The 21127-nt window shown below is 39.8% G+C and overlaps 1 protein-coding gene across 1 annotated transcript in view; it reads left to right on the top strand.

Annotated features, from left to right (window-relative positions):
* LOC145292271 (protein lev-9-like) overlaps positions 1–21127 on the top strand; it is a 1243866-nt gene that overhangs the window by 952466 nt on the left and 270273 nt on the right. The window lies entirely within an intron of this gene.

Here is a 21127-nt window from a genome sequence, read left to right as displayed (position 1 = left end):
TAATAATTATACTGGTAATAGATGAAAATAATAATTATACTGGTAATAGATGAAAATAATAATTATACTGGTAATAGATGAAAATAATAATTATACTGGTAATAGATGAAAATAATAATTATACTGGTAATAGATGAAAATAATAATTATACTGGTAATAGATGAAAATAATAATTATACTGGTAATAGATGAAAATAATAATTATACTGGTAATAGATGAAAATAATAATTATACTGGTAATAGATGAAAATAATAATTATACTGGTAATAGATGAAAATAATAATTATACTGGTAATAGATGAAAATAATAATTATACTGGTAATAGATGAAAATAATAATTATACTGGTAATAGATGAAAATAATAATTATACTGGTAATAGATGAAAATAATAATTATACTGGTAATAGATGAAAATAATAATTATACTGGTAATAGATGAAAATAATAATTATACTGGTAATAGATGAAAATAATAATTATACTGGTAATAGATGAAAATAATAATTATACTGGTAATAGATGAAAATAATAATTATACTGGTAATAGATGAAAATAATAATTATACTGGTAATAGATGAAAATAATAATTATACTGGTAATAGATGAAAATAATAATTATACTGGTAATAGATGAAAATAATAATTATACTGGTAATAGATGAAAATAATAATTATACTGGTAATAGATGAAAATAATAATTATACTGGTAATAGATGAAAATAATAATTATACTGGTAATAGATGAAAATAATAATTATACTGGTAATAGATGAAAATAATAATTATACTGGTAATAGATGAAAATAATAATTATACTGGTAATAGATGAAAATAATAATTATACTGGTAATAGATGAAAATAATAATTATACTGGTAATAGATGAAAATAATAATTATACTGGTAATAGATGAAAATAATAATTATACTGGTAATAGATGAAAATAATAATTATACTGGTAATAGATGAAAATAATAATTATACTGGTAATAGATGAAAATAATAATTATACTGGTAATAGATGAAAATAATAATTATACTGGTAATAGATGAAAATAATAATTATACTGGTAATAGATGAAAATAATAATTATACTGGTAATAGATGAAAATAATAATTATACTGGTAATAGATGAAAATAATAATTATACTGGTAATAGATGAAAATAATAATTATACTGGTAATAGATGAAAATAATAATTATACTGGTAATAGATGAAAATAATAATTATACTGGTAATAGATGAAAATAATAATTATACTGGTAATAGATGAAAATAATAATTATACTGGTAATAGATGAAAATAATAATTATACTGGTAATAGATGAAAATAATAATTATACTGGTAATAGATGAAAATAATAATTTTACTGGTAATAGATGAAAATAATAATTATACTGGTAATAGATGAAAATAATAATTATACTGGTAATAGATGAAAATAATAATTATACTGGTAATAGATGAAAATAATAATTATACTGGTAATAGATGAAAATAATAATTATACTGGTAATAGATGAAAATAATAATTATACTGGTAATAGATGAAAATAATAATTATACTGGTAATAGATGAAAATAATAATTATACTGGTAATAGATGAAAATAATAATTATACTGGTAATAGATGAAAATAATAATTATACTGGTAATAGATGAAAATAATAATTATACTGGTAATAGATGAAAATAATAATTATACTGGTAATAGATGAAAATAATAATTATACTGGTAATAGATGAAAATAATAATTATACTGGTAATAGATGAAAATAATAATTATACTGGTAATAGATGAAAATAATAATTATACTGGTAATAGATGAAAATAATAATTATACTGGTAATAGATGAAAATAATAATTATACTGGTAATAGATGAAAATAATAATTATACTGGTAATAGATGAAAATAATAATTATACTGGTAATAGATGAAAATAATAATTATACTGGTAATAGATGAAAATAATAATTTTACTGGTAATAGATCAAAATAATAATTATACTGGTAATAGATGAAAATAATAATTATACTGGTAATAGATGAAAATAATAATTATACTGGTAATAGATGAAAATAATAATTATACTGGTAATAGATGAAAATAATAATTATACTGGTAATAGATGAAAATAATAATTATACTGGTAATAGATGAAAATAATAATTATACTGGTAATAGATGAAAATAATAATTATACTGGTAATAGATGAAAATAATAATTATACTGGTAATAGATGAAAATAATAATTATACTGGTAATAGATGAAAATAATAATTATACTGGTAATAGATGAAAATAATAATTATACTGGTAATAGATGAAAATAATAATTATACTGGTAATAGATGAAAATAATAATTATACTGGTAATAGATGAAAATAATAATTATACTGGTAATAGATCAAAATAATAATTATACTGGTAATAGATGAAAATAATAATTATACTGGTAATAGATGAAAATAATAATTATACTGGTAATAGATGAAAATAATAATTATACTGGTAATAGATGAAAATAATAATTATACTGGTAATAGATGAAAATAATAATTATACTGGTAATAGATGAAAATAATAATTATACTGGTAATAGATGAAAATAATAATTATACTGGTAATAGATGAAAATAATAATTATACTGGTAATAGATGAAAATAATAATTATACTGGTAATAGATGAAAATAATAATTATACTGGTAATAGATGAAAATAATAATTATACTGGTAATAGATGAAAATAATAATTATACTGGTAATAGATGAAAATAATAATTATACTGGTAATAGATGAAAATAATAATTATACTGGTAATAGATGAAAATAATAATTATGCTGGTAATAGATGAAAATAATAATTATGCTGGTAATAGATGAAAATAATAATTATACTGGTAATAGATGAAAATAATAATTATACTGGTAATAGATGAAAATAATAATTATACTGGTAATAGATGAAAATAATAATTATACTGGTAATAGATGAAAATAATAATTATACTGGTAATAGATGAAAATAATAATTATACTGGTAATAGATGAAAATAATAATTATACTGGTAATAGATGAAAATAATAATTATACTGGTAATAGATGAAAATAATAATTATACTGGTAATAGATGAAAATAATAATTATACTGGTAATAGATGAAAATAATAATTATACTGGTAATAGATGAAAATAATAATTATGCTGGTAATAGATGAAAATAATAATTATACTGGTAATAGATGGAAATAATAATTATACTGGTAATAGATGAAAATAATAATTATACTGGTAATAGATGAAAATAATAATCTGTGCAATAATTTTAAACACAGCAATTTAGAAATTTTGTTTGTAATTTCTTTAGTATTCAATTTCTTTTGAAATCCAATTATTGCATCGGAAAGAGCAGTTCAAGATACATATGATACTACTTAATAACCTTCGATTCTGACCATTTTTATGAGATTTTATTAACAAAATATTATTTTTATTGGATCGTACCAATAAATATGATCATGTTTGTATATATATACAGTCATCCACATACAGTACTGTTTTGCAGCTCATAAGTGCGGCTGGACAGGCAACTACCTCAAGCCAGGATTGAAACCCGACCGCTTGTACGACAGTCAAGGCTCCTAACCATTACGCTAATTAACGGCTGCTGTGCAAGTCGTGAATTAACAATGTTTTCACATCGTCCGAAATAGCTAAGCTCGATTTGTTTACACACACTCACACACACACACACACACACACACACACACATACACATATATATATATATATATATATACATATATATATATATATATATATATATGAGAGAGAGAGGGGGATAGAGAGCGAGAGGGAGGTGAAAGAAAAGGAGGAAAGAGAGAGAAAGAAATAGAGAGCAAAACAGAAATTTATATCAATATTTATATGCATAGAGAAATGCTTTAGATATCAAAATTATATATGCATCAAATGTCCAGGATAACTGAAAGTATCACTAAACTATGATAATTAGACTATTATCTAAGACTTTGTTGATTATCCCTGTGCACAAAATAAGATCGGTTAAACAGACTCGAACAACATACAAGGAGCGAGTAACATAAACGGATAAGGGTAAATTATTTACAAACAGCAACTACGAAAAAAAAACTTTTTTCAAACATAACTCAATCTAAAAACTGAGAAAGATTTTTAATATGTGCTTTCTGTAATTAAAATATGTTATCATTATTGAAAGAAACGTTGATCAACTTAGTTATAGTATTATGATCGCAATGTGTATATATGTGTGTGCGTGAGAGAAAGAGACAGAGAGGGGAATAGAAAGAGTGATCAACAAATGAACAAATCTTATGTTTATCTCAAGACGAAAAATAATCCTCGAACCTATGATCTGCACTTGTCGAACATTTATATTGAGAGAACTGTTGTTTTGAAAATTCTCATTTTTTAGAGACATTTATAATGATCAAAATTAATCCTTTGTAATCATATTGTTCTGCTCTAGTTATTTTTAAATCCGAAACGTCGAAGTATGTTAATCAGAAAGAAGTAGAATTGGATCTAGTATGGATAGTTTAAATTTGCTTATTGAGATATCGATTGAAAGTTATATCTGTGTTTATTTAAATGTTGATGATACTAGATAGAGAAGCCATCATGAAAGTACTTCGTAATACAATGACACACCTATTCGGAGTTTACCTTTTGCTAGATTCAATGAGCTACCAATGCCTGGGCGTCTAGTCTGACCCAATATTGTATTTATAGCCAGGTCTGGGGAGAATGTTTCATACTTTTTCTCTAATGGTATTAGTGAAAGTGACTTTAAGTGGTTATTAGTGTAAGCGGTATTAAAATGTGCAATTATATTGTGAAACTAATAGACCCCATATGATACATTGCTTTTTATTTACCGTCCTTAGTCAGTGATGGAGAAATCGTTCTAGACTGAGATAATTTTTAGTTTTGTGCCAATCCAGAGTGTCCCTTTTTGAGGTAGCTCTGTTACAGAGCGCGGCCGCGCGTATAGCGGCTGTAGGAAAATGCCGAGCCGTGTGCAAAGTCACGCCATAAAGAAAAAATAAAAACTATAAAAAAGCACGTGTGCACATATTGACGAAGACGTTCAAAACGACGAGCACGTAGGAAGCGTGAGTGACGTCACAGCAGTAACGAGAAGTCACGTGTTTTTTTAACTTGAAACAGAAGTTGAAGTTCTTTCTAATTATTTGTCCTCTTTTGCGACTGAGTCTACACGTGTTGGGTTCTGGGGGTCCACATGTTAATGCGTACGTAAACGTGTGTAAAGTTACAGCTGTATTTGATGGTCACATTAAAACCGACTTGTGCTTAACTTTGCAATAAAGACATTAATGAATCTATTTAATTTGAATTCAGCCTCATGAATTACATAGTCCGGCCCACTTGTCTCCGCACCCCATTAATCTCCATTAAACATCATAAAATAATTCATGCTCCGCTAGTGTTCACATTAATATTCATATTCTTATAAAATAACATCTCAGTCTGTAAAGTTAAAAAAGAAATTATGGTTGTCTTCAAGTCCAACGTGAACAAATTTATGATGAGCCGTTCCACTTAAGTTAACAAATTTACCGAACTTCCATTACTATCGATTACTATATTGTCCTTTTGACTACTCTACACTCTTTAACCCTTATCCTTGAGTTGCCTATCGGCCTTGATAAGTGGTGACGTTTATGGAAAAAAAGCCCTTAAATTGGATAAAAATATTAAAAAGAAAAAGGTATCAAGCGGTATATAAAGAAAAAAGGACAAACGTCTCATTATAGAAATAGAGTAACGAATTTGTTTTCAAATTTCTTTTAGTGTGCGGTAAGAGGTTGTTAGTTTTGTTTTTTGTTTTGTTTTGTTTTGTTTTTGTTTTTTTTGGGGGGGGTTCTTTACTTTTTTTCGCCTCAAACAAGTTTTATTTTTGTTAAGGGTACTAGTAGACAGATTTAAAGGGGGTTATCTAGACAGGCAATTTGGCAGAAATATGCTTGTTCACATTATATTTAAATTCATACATGTTAGTGCAATCGGGAAAATAATGAGTAGTTCGGGAATCTCAGTTGTAAGCGGTCCTAGGAAATAAGCTAAACACTGCAAATAAATTTTCTGGCAGGTTTATATATATATATATATATATATATATATATATATATATATATATATATATATATATATATATATGTGTGTGTGTGTGTGTGTGTGTGTGTGTGTGTGTGTGTGTGTGTGTGTGGTGATGAATCCATTTTGTAAATACTTCGGTTAAGAAACAGAATAAGAGCCACATAAGGCAAAAAAAAAACAGAATTCAGATTGCAAGGTGAATGCGGTTTGGTTTGGTTTGTTCTACAATAAAATTAAAAAATAAATAAATAAATAAACATGGCGTGTTGCAGTTTGACGTCGGCTTTACTTAATAATGAAATCAATTTAGAGGATTTTCCCGGATTTCAGTTCTGCAAAGAAATTAATCCTTTATTTCTATTTTTTGACTGGAATGTTTTCTTATCTTGACACGTAATCCTCTTATTTGACGTCAGGTCAGCGGAACCGAGCTAGATGTCTGTTACGAAACTACTAGTTGCAATTATACAAGGCTTATGGAAAAGAAGAAGCAGCATACATAAAAGAAGTGGTCCGGCTAAAAATGGGAAACGGAGGGGGTTATGTTTGGGAAAGATCCCTGGAGTGAGATGAATGGGCCAAGACATGATGACAGAATCCGATGAAGGAGAATAACAATCGGTCAGTAGATGTAACTATTGCTTCCCTTATTTTATCATTTAGTCCTTTCAGTCCATGGGCGATGTTTCTGACAAAGGAGGAAAAACTACTGTTTGTCTATTATCAAGTACTTACTGCTGGATATTTTTTACCTTAGAGTAATATTTTTTAGCTCCTTATATCATGTAGATTCATGCCTTGTCTGGAGCGATTTCCATAAAAGGAGAGCGAAAGAAAGGGGAAGAGGATAAAAGTAACAAAGGGATGGAAGAGAAAAAGAATGACAAATGCGGCAGTTAATTAAAATTCAAAATATAAATATAAAACAAATAAAAAGAGAACATTGGCCCGTTTCCACATTTATAACGTCCCGTCATTCTTTACATTTAATGACTTTTAACGTATAATATTTTTGTAACATTTTGTGAGGTGTTTACCAATCTTAACTAGGTAACCTGTAATCTGTTCGTTGATAGAAAACAGTTGACATGTTGTACCTATTTACTATGCCTCCCTAGGGGACAGAGTTAGACACCAGGGTCGTTTTTTAACGTGGAGAAAATGTACAAAAATAAAAAATTGTCTCAGTCGTGAAGGATTTCTCCTCCACCGAAAGAGAACAAGAAATGGAAGTGAAGCATCTGAAGAACAGATACTACACTTTGAGATATTAAATCTTTTATTCATGTTAAAAAAAAAACTTAGACACATGGCCAACTCAAAAGGGGGGATTGTGGGGGTCGTTGGTCATCCTTGTCACTCCAGAACTAAACAAAGTCAAAAGTTTCTCCCAGCTAGTATCTTCTTTCACCATAATACCGCATTCACCCTTTCATATTGGGGGACGTCCTACTTAACTCCCAATTTTTAAAACATTTTTTTATTGACGTGTAAAAACAAAAAAGATAACAATAAAATGGTACAATAATTCATTTGTGTCGAGAGCGGGGGAAGAAAAAACAAAAGGTGATTAGTAGGACCCTCCCAACCCCGTCTAGTTGATAGACTGCCCGTTCCACTAGGTTTGTAAAAGGAACCTCGTTTCTGCGGGTCAGTCTCTAGGTGGGGATGCCCTCTAGATGAGGTGAATGGAGAAAAGAAATTTTTGTGGGCAAGGGATGGGGGTTAGTTTGTATTTCTTTTTCTCCAAGATGGGTAAAATTTAGAGGAGGGGGTGAAAACAAAAATTGCCGGTAAGAGGGGATGGGGATCTTGGAGGCTTCCTAATCGGGGAGGGATGGAACACACACTCAGCTAGCTGAGAGGCTACTTGTTTAATTTTACTTTACAGAACTGCGCGTTCCACACCTAGGCGGGGAACACATATTCAAATTTGGCTCCTCTTCGTACACACAGACTTGCCACATGTATCCATCTTCTGTCAAATGTCGCGCGATGCAGCCTTCTTCTATCACATCTGATCTTCACCCGTAGTTGGTGTTTAAAGAAAGCGATCAGATCTTGATCAGAAAAAGACAACACCCCCGGCAACCTTGCAGACGCGACGTCCAAATCACCATTCTCGCCACGGACAGGATCGTAACGTAGACCAATTGTCTTTACCGGTCCCACGGCGGCCTCACGTTGTCCACAACATTGGATACAGTAATTGGGCGAGGATGCTCAGGATCGATGCGAGCCGTCACTCCGCTGATATACGACCAGTACTGGCGGAGTTCGTGGCAATCGAAGAAAGCGTGATCCGTAGTTTCTACGGCCGTTGTCCCACAACGGGGACAATCAGGCGACTCCAAAAACCCGGAACTGCATTGTATGTTGTTAAGTGGAAGTGCATTTCGGGCCACTCGCCAGGTCAGAGAGAACTCCGAATTGTTCAGATGACTCGAACCTGGCACCCAGCTCCACGCGGAGCGGATCTCACTTTGTTGCCACCCCAAACGCGCGCATAGCGGGTCGTCGGCGGCCCCCTTCACTAGATCCCTGTTGAGTTCCCTACGAGTAGCAGTCACAAGGTCACTGGACCTTGGTAGTCGTTTTAGCGCGGCTCGGCACTCTTTCATGTAGGCAGATTCTCCCAGCGGCCTGCAACGGCTCTCGATGGAAGGGTCGAGAACGAGGTGAGGGAAGGCGGCAGTAACCACGGGGTGCCACGGTTGGTCATCCTGCATATAGTGGCTGAGGAAGGCCAGCCTCTCAGCATCTCGATGACACTTCAAGTCCGGCATTCCCAAGCCTCCCTCACACAGACGTTGAATACAGACCTGTCTGCTCACCCAGTGTCTTCCTCTGTCCCAAAGGAGCGAGGACAAGAGTTCGACAAGAGCTTTTAGGTGTTGTGCAGGCAGGGGAAGTACGGCCAGTCGGTAAAGGATGAGAGGAAAGACGTAAGTGGCGCACGCCTCAGCTCTACCCTTTAAGGCAATTTTCCTAGGAAGCCACGAATTGACTGCAGCCTCCACCTTTGACCGTACCTCCAACCAATTCTTGTCAAACTGGAGACCCGGTCCGAACCACACGCCGAGGATCCGGACCGGGCCATCGGTCTAGCTGAAGGGCGCCGGGAGGTTTGCGTTGCCACTCCATGCGCCCAAACGCAGTCCTACCGACTTGTTGCGGTTTATCTTGGCCCCCGTGATTCTTTCGTACTGTGTGAGTGCCTCCGACACGACCTCAATGTCTCTGAAGCCCGACACGAAGACCGTGACATCATCGGCGAAACCGGATACCTTGGCAGCTGAGCCGCCAGGCAGAGCCATTCTGCGCAGGGCCGAATTTGCCTCCCCATGTCTCAGCTTGCGGAGAAGAGGCTCCAAAGCCAGAACATAAAGCAGGGGCGACAGCGGACAACCCTGACGAACCGACCGAGAGATAACAAAGGGTTTCGAGCGCTTTCCGTTGACTTGCACGACAGCCATGGGCTGTCGATACATTATAAAACGCCAAGGCGACATGTTGTAAGTAGTTGCTCAATGAATGGGAGCGTTTCTTTGTGATGGTGACAGTGGTGCTAATGAAACTAGGCATATTCTTGCGCTTGGTAAGTGTAAGAAATCAACCAACCTCTTAATTCGATGGTGCTCTGTTCTTTAATGTTTTATTCTTTTATCATACTTTAAAGTAACATATTCCCATCGAGTGTGTCGGAGGGGGGGGGGTAACGAACAAAGCAGAGAACTAAGCGTTCGAACTCAAACGTGCTTGTAGAAGCCAGAAAGGAGTTATCCCCCTTTCGCTCGGACTTTGCATAAGTGGAGTTATCCCCCTTATAAAAGGACAGGCGAATCGCCATTATTTGTTTACACTCGTTCACGGCGACACGCTGTCGGATTAAAAAACCAGCTTGCTTAAAACGCAAACCTTACATGGCGCTACGAACATATTGTCACTTTAAAACGTCAAATACTTATATCGCAGCATTGAACTAAAGATATCGTTACACTATGGAACAAGAAAACGTTCTCTTATTACGTCAACTAGTCGAGTTACAAAAAGAAAACATCGAATTACGGAAGGACATCTTACACGGACGAGCGAACACGTCGCAAACAAAAAGAATGCAGCGACCTTCTATAGGTCTGGACTCAACAGATAGCGAATGGGCACTCTTTTTAGACACCTGGTCACGGTACAAGGAGATGTGCAGACTCGAAAATCCAGCTGCAATTCGAAACGAACTGCGAGAAGCATGCACACCGGAAATGAACAGGTTACTGTTTGAGCTCATTGTGTGTAATAAATTGAGAACAGACGGGCTTACCTGACAAACGCTCGAGGTGTGCATTCTGCAAAGCGGGCACGTCCAAAGAAAAATGGCAAAATGGCGGCGGCCGGTTTATATTGCCAAGTAATCACGCAAAATCTCGTGTTCTCTCGCACACACGAGAGTTCAGCTTAGCATAAAAACGGGTCACTGTGAGCAAGAAGCGAGAAGGAAAAACGTAGTCAAGAAAAGACGACGCTTCTGACGACTGAGAAGAAAAAAGAAGAAAAAGAGCAAGAAGTAGAAGAGGAAGAAGAGAACGATACATGAGAAGACGAGGTGTGTGCGGTTTTGAGTAAATCGAAACAGACAGAAAAAAAAACTCTGATTATAAGCTATCTCGGCGTTGGTATGGAGAAATTTGACATCAGATTAATTCCGGATTTCGATGGCTCCCCCACTGGTCCCTCGGTGGTCGAATGGCTGGAAAAGGCTGAGCGCGTTTGCCGGTTGTGCAAGATTAAAGACCCAGCTATGGTTATCCCATTGAGACTCACTAAAGGGGCTTATGCCGTGTACCAGCAGCTAGGGGAGGATCCGACCATGGAGCATATTGCACAAGCGCTATACGGGGCATTTGGTACAGACCCTTTTTTTCGCCTGGAGGCAGTTTTCCGAACGCCGACTTGGGCCGGGGGAGACAGTGCATGTCTACATGGCCGACTTGAAAAAGCTTGCCACTCCCTTCGGCGGGGCAAGTGATCGCATATTGGCATGCGCCTTTTTGTCGGGACTTCCGGATGAGGCAAGTCGACTGCTGCGAGCATCGTCAAGACTCACTGAGATTGGATTGGAGGAGTTATTGGCGAGAGCACGAAACATCTTGAAAGACGATCGAGAACTAGTCTCCGCAGCTGTTGACACTCTGGACTCGCCAACGAAGGGTCTACGATGCTATACCTGTGGTGGCCTCAACCACTTTTCCAGAGACTGCAAAAGCGGTACAAGGCGCACTCCTAATTATGGAGCACGACAAGTAATACGGTGTCACCAATGCAATAAGCCAGGCCACATAGCGCGGAATTGTCCGGGAAACGGGCAAGGGGAGGACGCCGCAGCGCTAGCACCCTCCCCAATGCGGCATTGAACAAAGCGCTGCCTGCAGTAACTGTTCAAGTTGATGGATGTGAACGTTCAGCGCTGGTTGACACCGGCTGTACCCAAACCCTTCTTCGAAAGGAATATTGCGCCACATGGAAGAAACGAAGGATCCCTGTACTTACTGGCGGCCAAGGCTCATTGGTGTGTTGTGGGGTCAGCGTTGTTCATATCAGCATTGGCAATGGCTCTCCGGTTGCTGTGACGGTGTTAGTGGTCGATGGGGAGCTGCTCGGATATGACCTTCTCCTTGGAATGGACGCTATCACACAGCTAGGCGGAATTACTGTGAACGGCGCCGGTGATGTGAGCTTCTCTCGACCAAACAAACAAATGTGTGCAGCAATCACTCTCGATGAGCCCGACTTCCATGCAGAATACGATAAGGGCACAAACACTTGGACAGCGTCCTTGAAATGGGCAGGCGACCAGCCACCAGTGTCATTGCGGAATCGACTTACAGAGTATCCTCCGCCTGCGTGGCTTAGGGGACAGTACGAGGCAGAACTTCAAGTGTGGCTGGATAATGGCTGGTTAGTTCCATACCCAGAGGATGAGCTCGGGCCCCCGCGGGGGCTAATTCCCCTGATGGCTGTCAGACAAGAGAACAAGCAAAAAGTTCGACCTGTTCTTGATTACCGGGAACTTAATGAATACGTTGACCCACACACTGCGGGGGCTGATGTCTGTGCTCATAAACTACGGGAGTGGCGGCGGCAGGGTGCGGAAGCAGCCATACTGGACTTGCGAAGAGCGTACTTGAAAATACGTGTTGAGAAATCGCTGTGGCCGTTCCAGACGGTGGTGATCAAAGGAACTCGCTATTGCTTGACCAGGCTAGGATTCGGCCTGAATGTAGCCCCTAACATCATGACAGCAATCATGCAGGCGATCCGGCATCAAGATGAAGCGGTGCAACATGCGACATCGTCGTATATAGACGACATTTTTGTCAATGAGAACCTCCTGTCTGCCCAGGCGGTCAAAGAACACTTCGAGCACTTCGGATTGTCGTGCAAGGAGCCGGAGCGGCTACAGGACGGGGCGAAAGTGCTCGGACTGCAGGTGAGCGGAAGTGCAGATGGCCTTCAATGGGGAAGGAGTGGTGAAATCCCGGAAATCCCATCTACCATCACACGTCGGAGCACGTTTTCCATTTGCGGAAAATTGGTGGGTCACTTCCCTGTGTGTGGGTGGCTCCGAGTGGCTGTAGCGGCCATAAAGCGACGGGCAACTTCTATGTCAACTGGATGGGACGATGAGGTGCATGATCCTGCCCTGCGAAGCATGCTGGTGGAAGTTGTGGCCAGAGTGACCAATGATGACCCTGTACGGGGGAGCTGGTGCGTCGATGGGAGTGAATTTACAGTTTGGGTAGACGCCAGCTCACTTGCCCTTGGCGTTGCTCTGGCGGTCGACGGAAGGATAATAGAAGATGCCTGCTGGCTTCGGCCGGAGAATGACGCCTAGCATATAAACCTAGCTGAACTCGATGCTACACTGAAAGGAGTACATCTAGCGCTTCAGTGGCAGGCTAGAATCCTTCACATCATCACGGATTCCACGTGTGTGCATTGGTGGATGACCAATGCCTTGAACGGAAAAGCACGTCTGACAACGAAGGCGTCGGCCGAAATGTTGATCCGGAGGCGGCTTGCTACCCTAACCGAAACCACTAAGGAATACGACTTGGTCATAGATGTTACACTGGTGCAGTCCTGTGTGAATCAGGCGGATCGTCTGACCAGAGTGCCACGCCGTTGGCTAGACCTGCCAAAAGAAGTGAACGAGTCAGCACCTGTAAATTACGCTGCAGTGGGACATAGACTCAGCCCGGAGCATATTAATGATGTCCATTGCCAAAGCGGGCACCCCGGTGTACTTCGCCAGATTGGTTGACCCCTCTGTGTCTCGGAGGGCTGTGAAATCTGTTGTGGGAAGCTGCAACACCTACCGATCGATCGACCCAGCACCTGTCCGGTGGAAGAAGGGAATACTCAGTGTGAAGCGTAATTGGGATGGGATTGCGATGGACATAACGCACTACAACGGGAGGCATTTTTTGACGCTTATCGACTGTGGACCATCTAGGTTTTCATTGTGGCGGCCCCTTCGCCGGCAGGACGCGGCTGCCATTATCCATGAGTTGGAAGGTGTGTTCCTCGAGCGTGGCCCTCCTTCTGAGATACTCACCGACAATGGCCCCGCTTTTGTTAGTGAGCCGTTTAAACAGTTTGCAGATGGCTGAGGTGTCAATCTGCGTTTTCGGTGTGCCCATGTTCCCAGTGGAAACGGGATTATTGAGCGCAATCACAGAACGGTTAAGACAATCGCAGCGCGGAAGGGGTGTACGGTACCTGAAGCAGTCTATTGGTACAACGTCACCCCTAAGGACGATGTTTCACCCTCCACCGCGCCAGCCAACGCGCTACATACATACCGTGTCAGGGTGAGAGGTTTGGAGAGCAGCTCACTACCCGAACCGGAGCCACCACAAAAGAACATAAAAGAAGGAGATGTCGTCTGGGTTAAAAAAAAAACCCGAGGCCAGTGCACGACTCGCTACGGAACCGGTCATGTCACTGAAGTGATCAGCCCGCAGGCGGTGCGAGTTGATGGAGTATCTCGTCATATTAAAGACTTAAAATCAGTATTCCAAACGCAGCTGCCGCTTGACGAAGATAGTGAAATTGAATCCGTGACCAGCGACCCGTCATTCTGGTTCATGACGGCTTCAACGCACAGCGACATTGAGAGTGGTAGCCTTCAAAGTACTGACCCTCCTGCTGATGATGAAGACCCGGACAGTGATACTGCGATGCTCAGCTTTAGGTTCGCCGACCTTCGTGTCACGGAAGACAGCGCAGACGATGATGAAGCCCCGAATCCCCCTCTCCGAAGAAGCACTCGAAGAAAAAGGCCACCGCCTCCCTGCTCTTTCTGTGATAATGAGATCAGGGGGGAGTGTGTAATAAATTGCGAACAGACGGGCTTACCTGACAAACGCTCGAGGTGTGCATTCTGCAAAGCGGGCACGTCCAAATAAAAATGGCAAGATGGCGGCGGCCGGTTAATATTGCCAAGTAATCACGCAAAATCTCGTGTTCTCTCGCACACACGAGAGTTCAGCTTAGCATAAAAACGGGTCACTGTGAGCAAGAAGCGAGAAGGAAAAACGTAGTCAAGAAAAGACGACGCTTCTGACGACTGAGAAGAAAAAAGAAGGAAAAGAGCAAGAAGTAGAAGAGGAAGAAGAGAACGATACATGAGAAGACGAGGTGTGTGCGGTTTTGAGTAAATCGAAACAGACAGAAAAAAAACTCTGATTACACATTGGACCAGAACGACTCAACAATGCGGCAGAGGAGTACCGTCTTCATCAAATACGACTGGTGGCTGTTCGAGGCTTACACAAGGAAGTCCACCGACAAACGTTTCACTCCATGAAGCAAAATGAGGGTGAGTCAGTGACCCATTTTTATCGAGGTTACGTGGCCAGGCGAAATTTTGTGAATTTCGTATTCAGTGTCCGAACGAACACACTTGCCGGCAGCAGGTTAATTACTCAGACGATATGGTTTCCGGGCAAATGATGGCAGGGTAAAGAAATATCGAACACCAGAGAAGGGTACTGGCAGAGGCAGCTACACTTCCTACCTTGGATCTAAAGTTTTCACGGTTGGTTTGCCTAGAGGCAACAGACGAGGCAACTCCACACTTTTCCGATACCACACACCAAACCTTGCAACGGTTGCGGAAAAACATCACACCGAGGTGGATCGATGAACCGGAAAGATTGCCCAGCAGTGGGACTCTAGTGCCACTTTTGTGGAATAGTAGGGCACATTAAAAAAGTGTGCCGGAAAATTAATAGATCCAAAACGGAGGCTATAAAAAGCGGGGAGTCGTTCATGTTTTGCACCACAGATAAAGCCCCTACTCACAGACACAATGAGAGACAACCGGCAAACATTCCTCACCTTCAGTGGAATGGGAAACAGTTCCAGGTGGGCGCCCCAGAACCGCCCCCTCAGTTACAGCAGAGGTAACTGTAATGAACAAGTGCCATGCGACCTTTGGAAGGGTTCCAAAGAAGCCGATGAAAATGAGCACCCACGCCATCCAAGCCTTCGCGGACACAGGAGCCCAAACTTGCTCTGTTGGCCCCGAGATTCAAGGACTCCTCGGGTACCCAAATGGGTACTTGGTTCCAACTACCCATCAGATAAGGGGTATAACAAATAGCCAGTTACACATCAAGGGGGTCCTGTTTTTACATATTAAGGTGGGATCAAGAGAAACACGACAGGCAGTGTATGTGTCTGACAACACATCCGGGCTCTACTTATCACAAACGGCACTTAAGGAGCTGAAATTATTGCCATCCAATTTTCCTACATCATTATCGCAAAGCAGCTCAGCGGAAACAGAAGAGACGGCCCCTTGCGGGTGTCCGCGCAGTGCACCGGCTCCGAAGAAACCAGCAGCAATCCCATTGGAGCCAACCGACATTAACAGAGAAAAATTGGAGCAATGGCTAAAGGAACATTTCAATGCCAGCGAATTCAATACCTGTCCACACCAACCACTCCAAGTAATGAAGGGTAAACCCTTAGAAATAAAATTCCTCCCAGATGCGACACCGACGGCAATCCACACACCAATACCTGTCCCCCATCATTGGAAGGAAAAGGTGAAACAAGATATAGACCGTGACGTGGCACTGGGGATAATCGAACCCGTACCGGTAGGCACACCAACTACTTGGTGCTCCAGAATGGTGGTCACACCAAAAAAGTATGGGTCCCCAAGGCGGACGGCGAACTTACAAAAGTTGAACGAGGCGACCATGAGGGAGACGCACCACACTTCGTCCCCATTCAATCAGGTTTCGGTAATACCTGCACATACCAGGAAGACTGTACTCGATGCGTGGAACGGTTACCACAGTTTACCGCTGTCTCCAGCTGCACGAAACGCCACCACGTTCATCACTGAATGGGGTCGATACAGGTACTGTCGAGCCCCTCAAGGATTCCATGGATCAGGAGATGGCTACACCCGTCGATTTGATGATATCACCATGGACATGGCTCGAAAAACTCGGTGTATAGATGACAGTCTCCTGTGGGACAACTCAATGGAATCCTCATTCTGGCACACAATTGAATATATAAACCACTGCGCCGATAGAGGGATTGTGTTTAACCCAGATAAGTTTCACTTTGCTGACATGGAAGTGGAGTTTGCAGGGTTTCAAGTAACAGCGAACGAGGTCAAACCCACAAGAAGAATGACTGAAGCCATCCTGAGCTTCCCCACCCCGACAAATATTACTGGGGTTAGGTCCTGATTCGGACTCGTAAACCAAGTCTCCTATGCATTCTCACAAGCGAAAGTTATGGCCCCATTCCGAGAGTTGCTGAAAACAAAGGACAGGAAATTTTATTGGGATGAGACATTGGAACAGATATTCCAAGAATCGAAAAAAATAATAGTGAAAAGAATTGAAAAAGGCATCCAAACGTTCGAAATGAACAGAGCAACAGGACTCGCGACAGACTACAGCAAAACAGGGATATCGTATTTTCTGTTTCAAAAGCCCTGTAGATGTGAGGGGGAATTAAACATGAGTTGTGGGGATGGCCATTGGAAACTCATCCTAGCGGGATCCCGTTTTACCAACGACGCGAAATCACGATATGCACCAGTGGAAGATGAAGCCTTGGCTCTGATCTATGGGTTGGAATCATGCCGCATGTTCATACTCGGATGCCCAGACTTGGTGATTACAGTGGATCACTTACCGCTCATAAAGATATTTTCAGACCGAGCCCTGGAGAATATAAAAACCCCACGCCTGTTAAACTTCAAGGAAAAGTCACTCATGTATAAATTCCGGATAAAACATCGACCGGGGAAACTCAACTTGGCCCCTGGCTGTGCATCTCGGTACCCAGCGGGCACCCGACCAAGAGACCAGGACCAATCCATTGACACCGCAGTCAAAGCCGCCCTCACATCGATGTACGAGAATGATACTACGTTAGGAGCCATCACATGGGGAAGGATTGTGGCTGCGGCAGCCACAGACGAAGAATGCAGGACTTTGAAAAAACTGATTCAAAATGGCTTCCCCCAGTCACGTAACAATATCCCAACCGTAGTTCGAGTCGGCAAACAAGAGCCCAGTGCCGCACGTGCAATGAAATTGCACCATCTCAGCCCAGGGAACCCTTGATGTCCCCAGCAGACCCGGAATTTCCATTCCAACAAGTGGTGGTTGACTTCGTCCAGATGCAGGGTAGACACTTTATGGTATACGTAGACAGGTATACAGGATGGGTTGAAGTGGTCCTAATGACCTCGGGAAGAGCCAAGACGGTGTGCAATACCTTGAGGACTTGGTTCTGTACCTATGGCGTACCGGAAGAAATTTCGTCGGATGGTGGACCACCATTTGAATCCCAGGAATATGACACCTTTTTGAGGAATTGGAGCATACGAAAACGTACCTCATCAGCGCATTATACCCAAGGCAACGGCCGCGCAGAGTTAGCCGTCAAAACCGCGAGACGTATACTGACGGACAATACGGACAGTTATGGACGCCTGTGCCATGATCGGGCGGCCCGAGCACTACTGATCCATAGGAACACGCCTGTCCAAGATCTGGACATGTCCCCAGCCATGATGCTGTATGGTCGGGTCATTAAAGACTACCTTCCTGTCCTGCGGGACAAATACCAGGTTCGAAAACAGTGGACAGAAATAGGCAAACTAAGGGAAGACACATGAGGAACGAGCAGTATTACAACCAACATTGTCACCCACTCCGGGAACTTCAGGTAGGAGATTACGTCCAGATCCAGAACCAGGACGGGAACCACCCACGTCGATGGACAAAGATGGGGAGAATCGTGGAGACCCAGGGGTACCGACAGTACCAAGTCCGGGTCGATGGAAGCAATCGAGTGACATTGCGCAACCGTCGGTTTCTCCGCAGAATACACCCGGTAGTGGATGGCCCTCGTAACATCAGACAAGAAATCCCGAACCCACCTATAAATGTGGAGACCCCACAGGTACAACCTCCGGAGGAGGCAATGGAGGTGGAACAACACGCCGACACGGAATCCCCAAGCGAGCATGAGGAAGAAATTGAGGTGGAAGATACCACGGGAGGAGATACCCAAAGATACAGTCCTCCTACGTTAAGGGAACCGTCAAGTCGGAGGATGAGAGCCCCAAGATGACCACAACAACTTGCTTTTGTGGTCACGAGGGGGAGGGCATGTAGAGGCCAGAAAGGAGTTATCCCCCTTTCGCTCAGACTTTGTATAAGTGGAGTTATCCCCCTTATAAAAGGATAGGCGAATCGTCATTATTTGTTTACACTCGTTCACGGCGACACGCTGTCGGATTAGAAAACCAGCTTGCTTAAAACGCAAACCTTACAGTGCTCACCTGCCAAAATGAGGAAAATCTTTCTGTGTTTTTCGCCACGTCTAATTTCAGATTTTCTGTTCATAGCGGTATATTTGGACACATGGTCCCACTTATCATTTTATATCTTTGAACGGAATTTTCCACTTTTCCTCTTGACTAAGTTGTGAGAAATACCGAATTTAACATTTTTTTTACACATGCGCTCCTAATACCGCTATAATATATAATTCCATCAGTATTTAGTGGTCTTACCCTTGTGGAAATGTATAGCTGGTCAGGAATAATTTAAAGATAATCATGTTTATAATGTTTGCCTTCAAAAAAAAAATTTTAATAACATGAGGTAAAATAAAAAAAACTGTTAGCAAGGTGGTGTTCTTATTTAAAAGACGGTAAATAGTTTAAACAAAACTCGGCTTTATTTCATTATTTTTAATCTTGAAATACCAATAAAACTAAGTATTCAAATGTTTAACTATTTTCTTTAACTACATTCAGCATTGAAATATTTGTGTTTAAAACCTTATCTATATATTAATAAGATAGCGGTTGTGTTATTTATTTTGTGTCATGCTTACATCCGAGTAACTGTCGTTTAATTGTTATAAACTTCCATTTCTTGTAATAAATGGTTTTACCAAGAATTCTTCATAAGTTTTGGTTTCGGTTTCAATTATAGCTGATGGCACTCTAGTAATCTATTTGTTATAAATAATTTTATCAAGAAGTCTTCATAAATATTTGGTTTCGGTTTCGATTATAGCTGAAGGAACTCAAGTTATATGGATATGCATATATATTTTTCATAAGTTTCAGTTTCGGTTCAAGCTGATGAACCCAAGTCATATGGATATATATTTTATTTTTGAAATCGCAACCTTATAATATATAAGAATTTATAGGAGATTATATCTATTATGATATATACGAAATCTGCAAGAATTAAAATATCATATTTATGCGTACTTTACGACCGGGCTACGCCGGCGTCCCTGCTAGCTTAAATAAATACTTTTGCAGTTTAAGAAAAAAATCTACAATTATATCAGAGCGTCTACATTTACGGTGAATATCTAATGAATGCAAACATCAATATATTACATATGAATGAATGTGGAATTTCCACAGGCCCCTCTAGTTAATAAATGAATTTCAGTTCTAATATCTTTCATGTTTGTTGACTCATTTCATAATTGACCCTAGTGACACCAGATTGAATCAAAGGAAAATTGTTATGGTGTTTCTAGATTCTGTGAAAATTATTTAAATAATATAACTGTTAGCCAATCGATTTCTAAAACGCACAAACAAACACATGACGTTTATAAATAGTTAGAATAAGTTTCATAAGATTTATGATGCAATTATTTGTCCTTAAAAAAAGGACGATCGATAATTTAGAATCTCACTTGGTAAAAGGATTTTTTGCGAGCAAACACTTGAAAGGTTTTACTCTAATTAGTTGCGCATTTTGTTTTGAAAACATTTTAAACCAATATTCATGTATTTGATCCGTATTCATTGGAATTTTTTTTCGCTTTGAAACGTAAATTACTCAGTTCACACAGTAGCATTTAGAGATTAAAGTCACTCATATGCAAACAAATAGTCAAACGATTAAACTCATGATAATACTGGAGACGACCTACGTGTGATACGTTGCAATACATCATTTGTCATTTATTCCACTTTGTTTGCATTCGAAAATCCGTAAACTGGGGCATACATATTAAAACGTATTCTAACATAATTAAAATAAGAATATTTACTTATATAGTATAAAAAGTGTTTTTGATTGGCTACTCCAAATATTTTGTTTAGTTTATAGCCTACTCGAATAACAGATTAATAGAATTATATTTATCGAATTTTCAAATGCAAACTACTGAATCGATTTTATTAAAGAGATATTTTTAAAATAAAGTCATGCATTTAAAAAATATAAAGTAATATGCAAATAATGAATTTGCAAATATACAAATAATGAATATGTTGACATTAGTAACTAGCACAGAAATCGCAGTACTTATTGCACTTCGGTTAGTTTCGAAAATTCATACGCCATGACAT

The sequence above is a fragment of the Euprymna scolopes genome, chromosome 13 (genome assembly GCF_053919585.1).
Source record: "Euprymna scolopes isolate OS-2025 chromosome 13, ASM5391958v1, whole genome shotgun sequence".
Taxonomy (NCBI): Eukaryota; Metazoa; Mollusca; class Cephalopoda; order Sepiida; family Sepiolidae; genus Euprymna; species Euprymna scolopes.
This window is presented reverse-complemented; position numbering and strand designations above follow the sequence as displayed.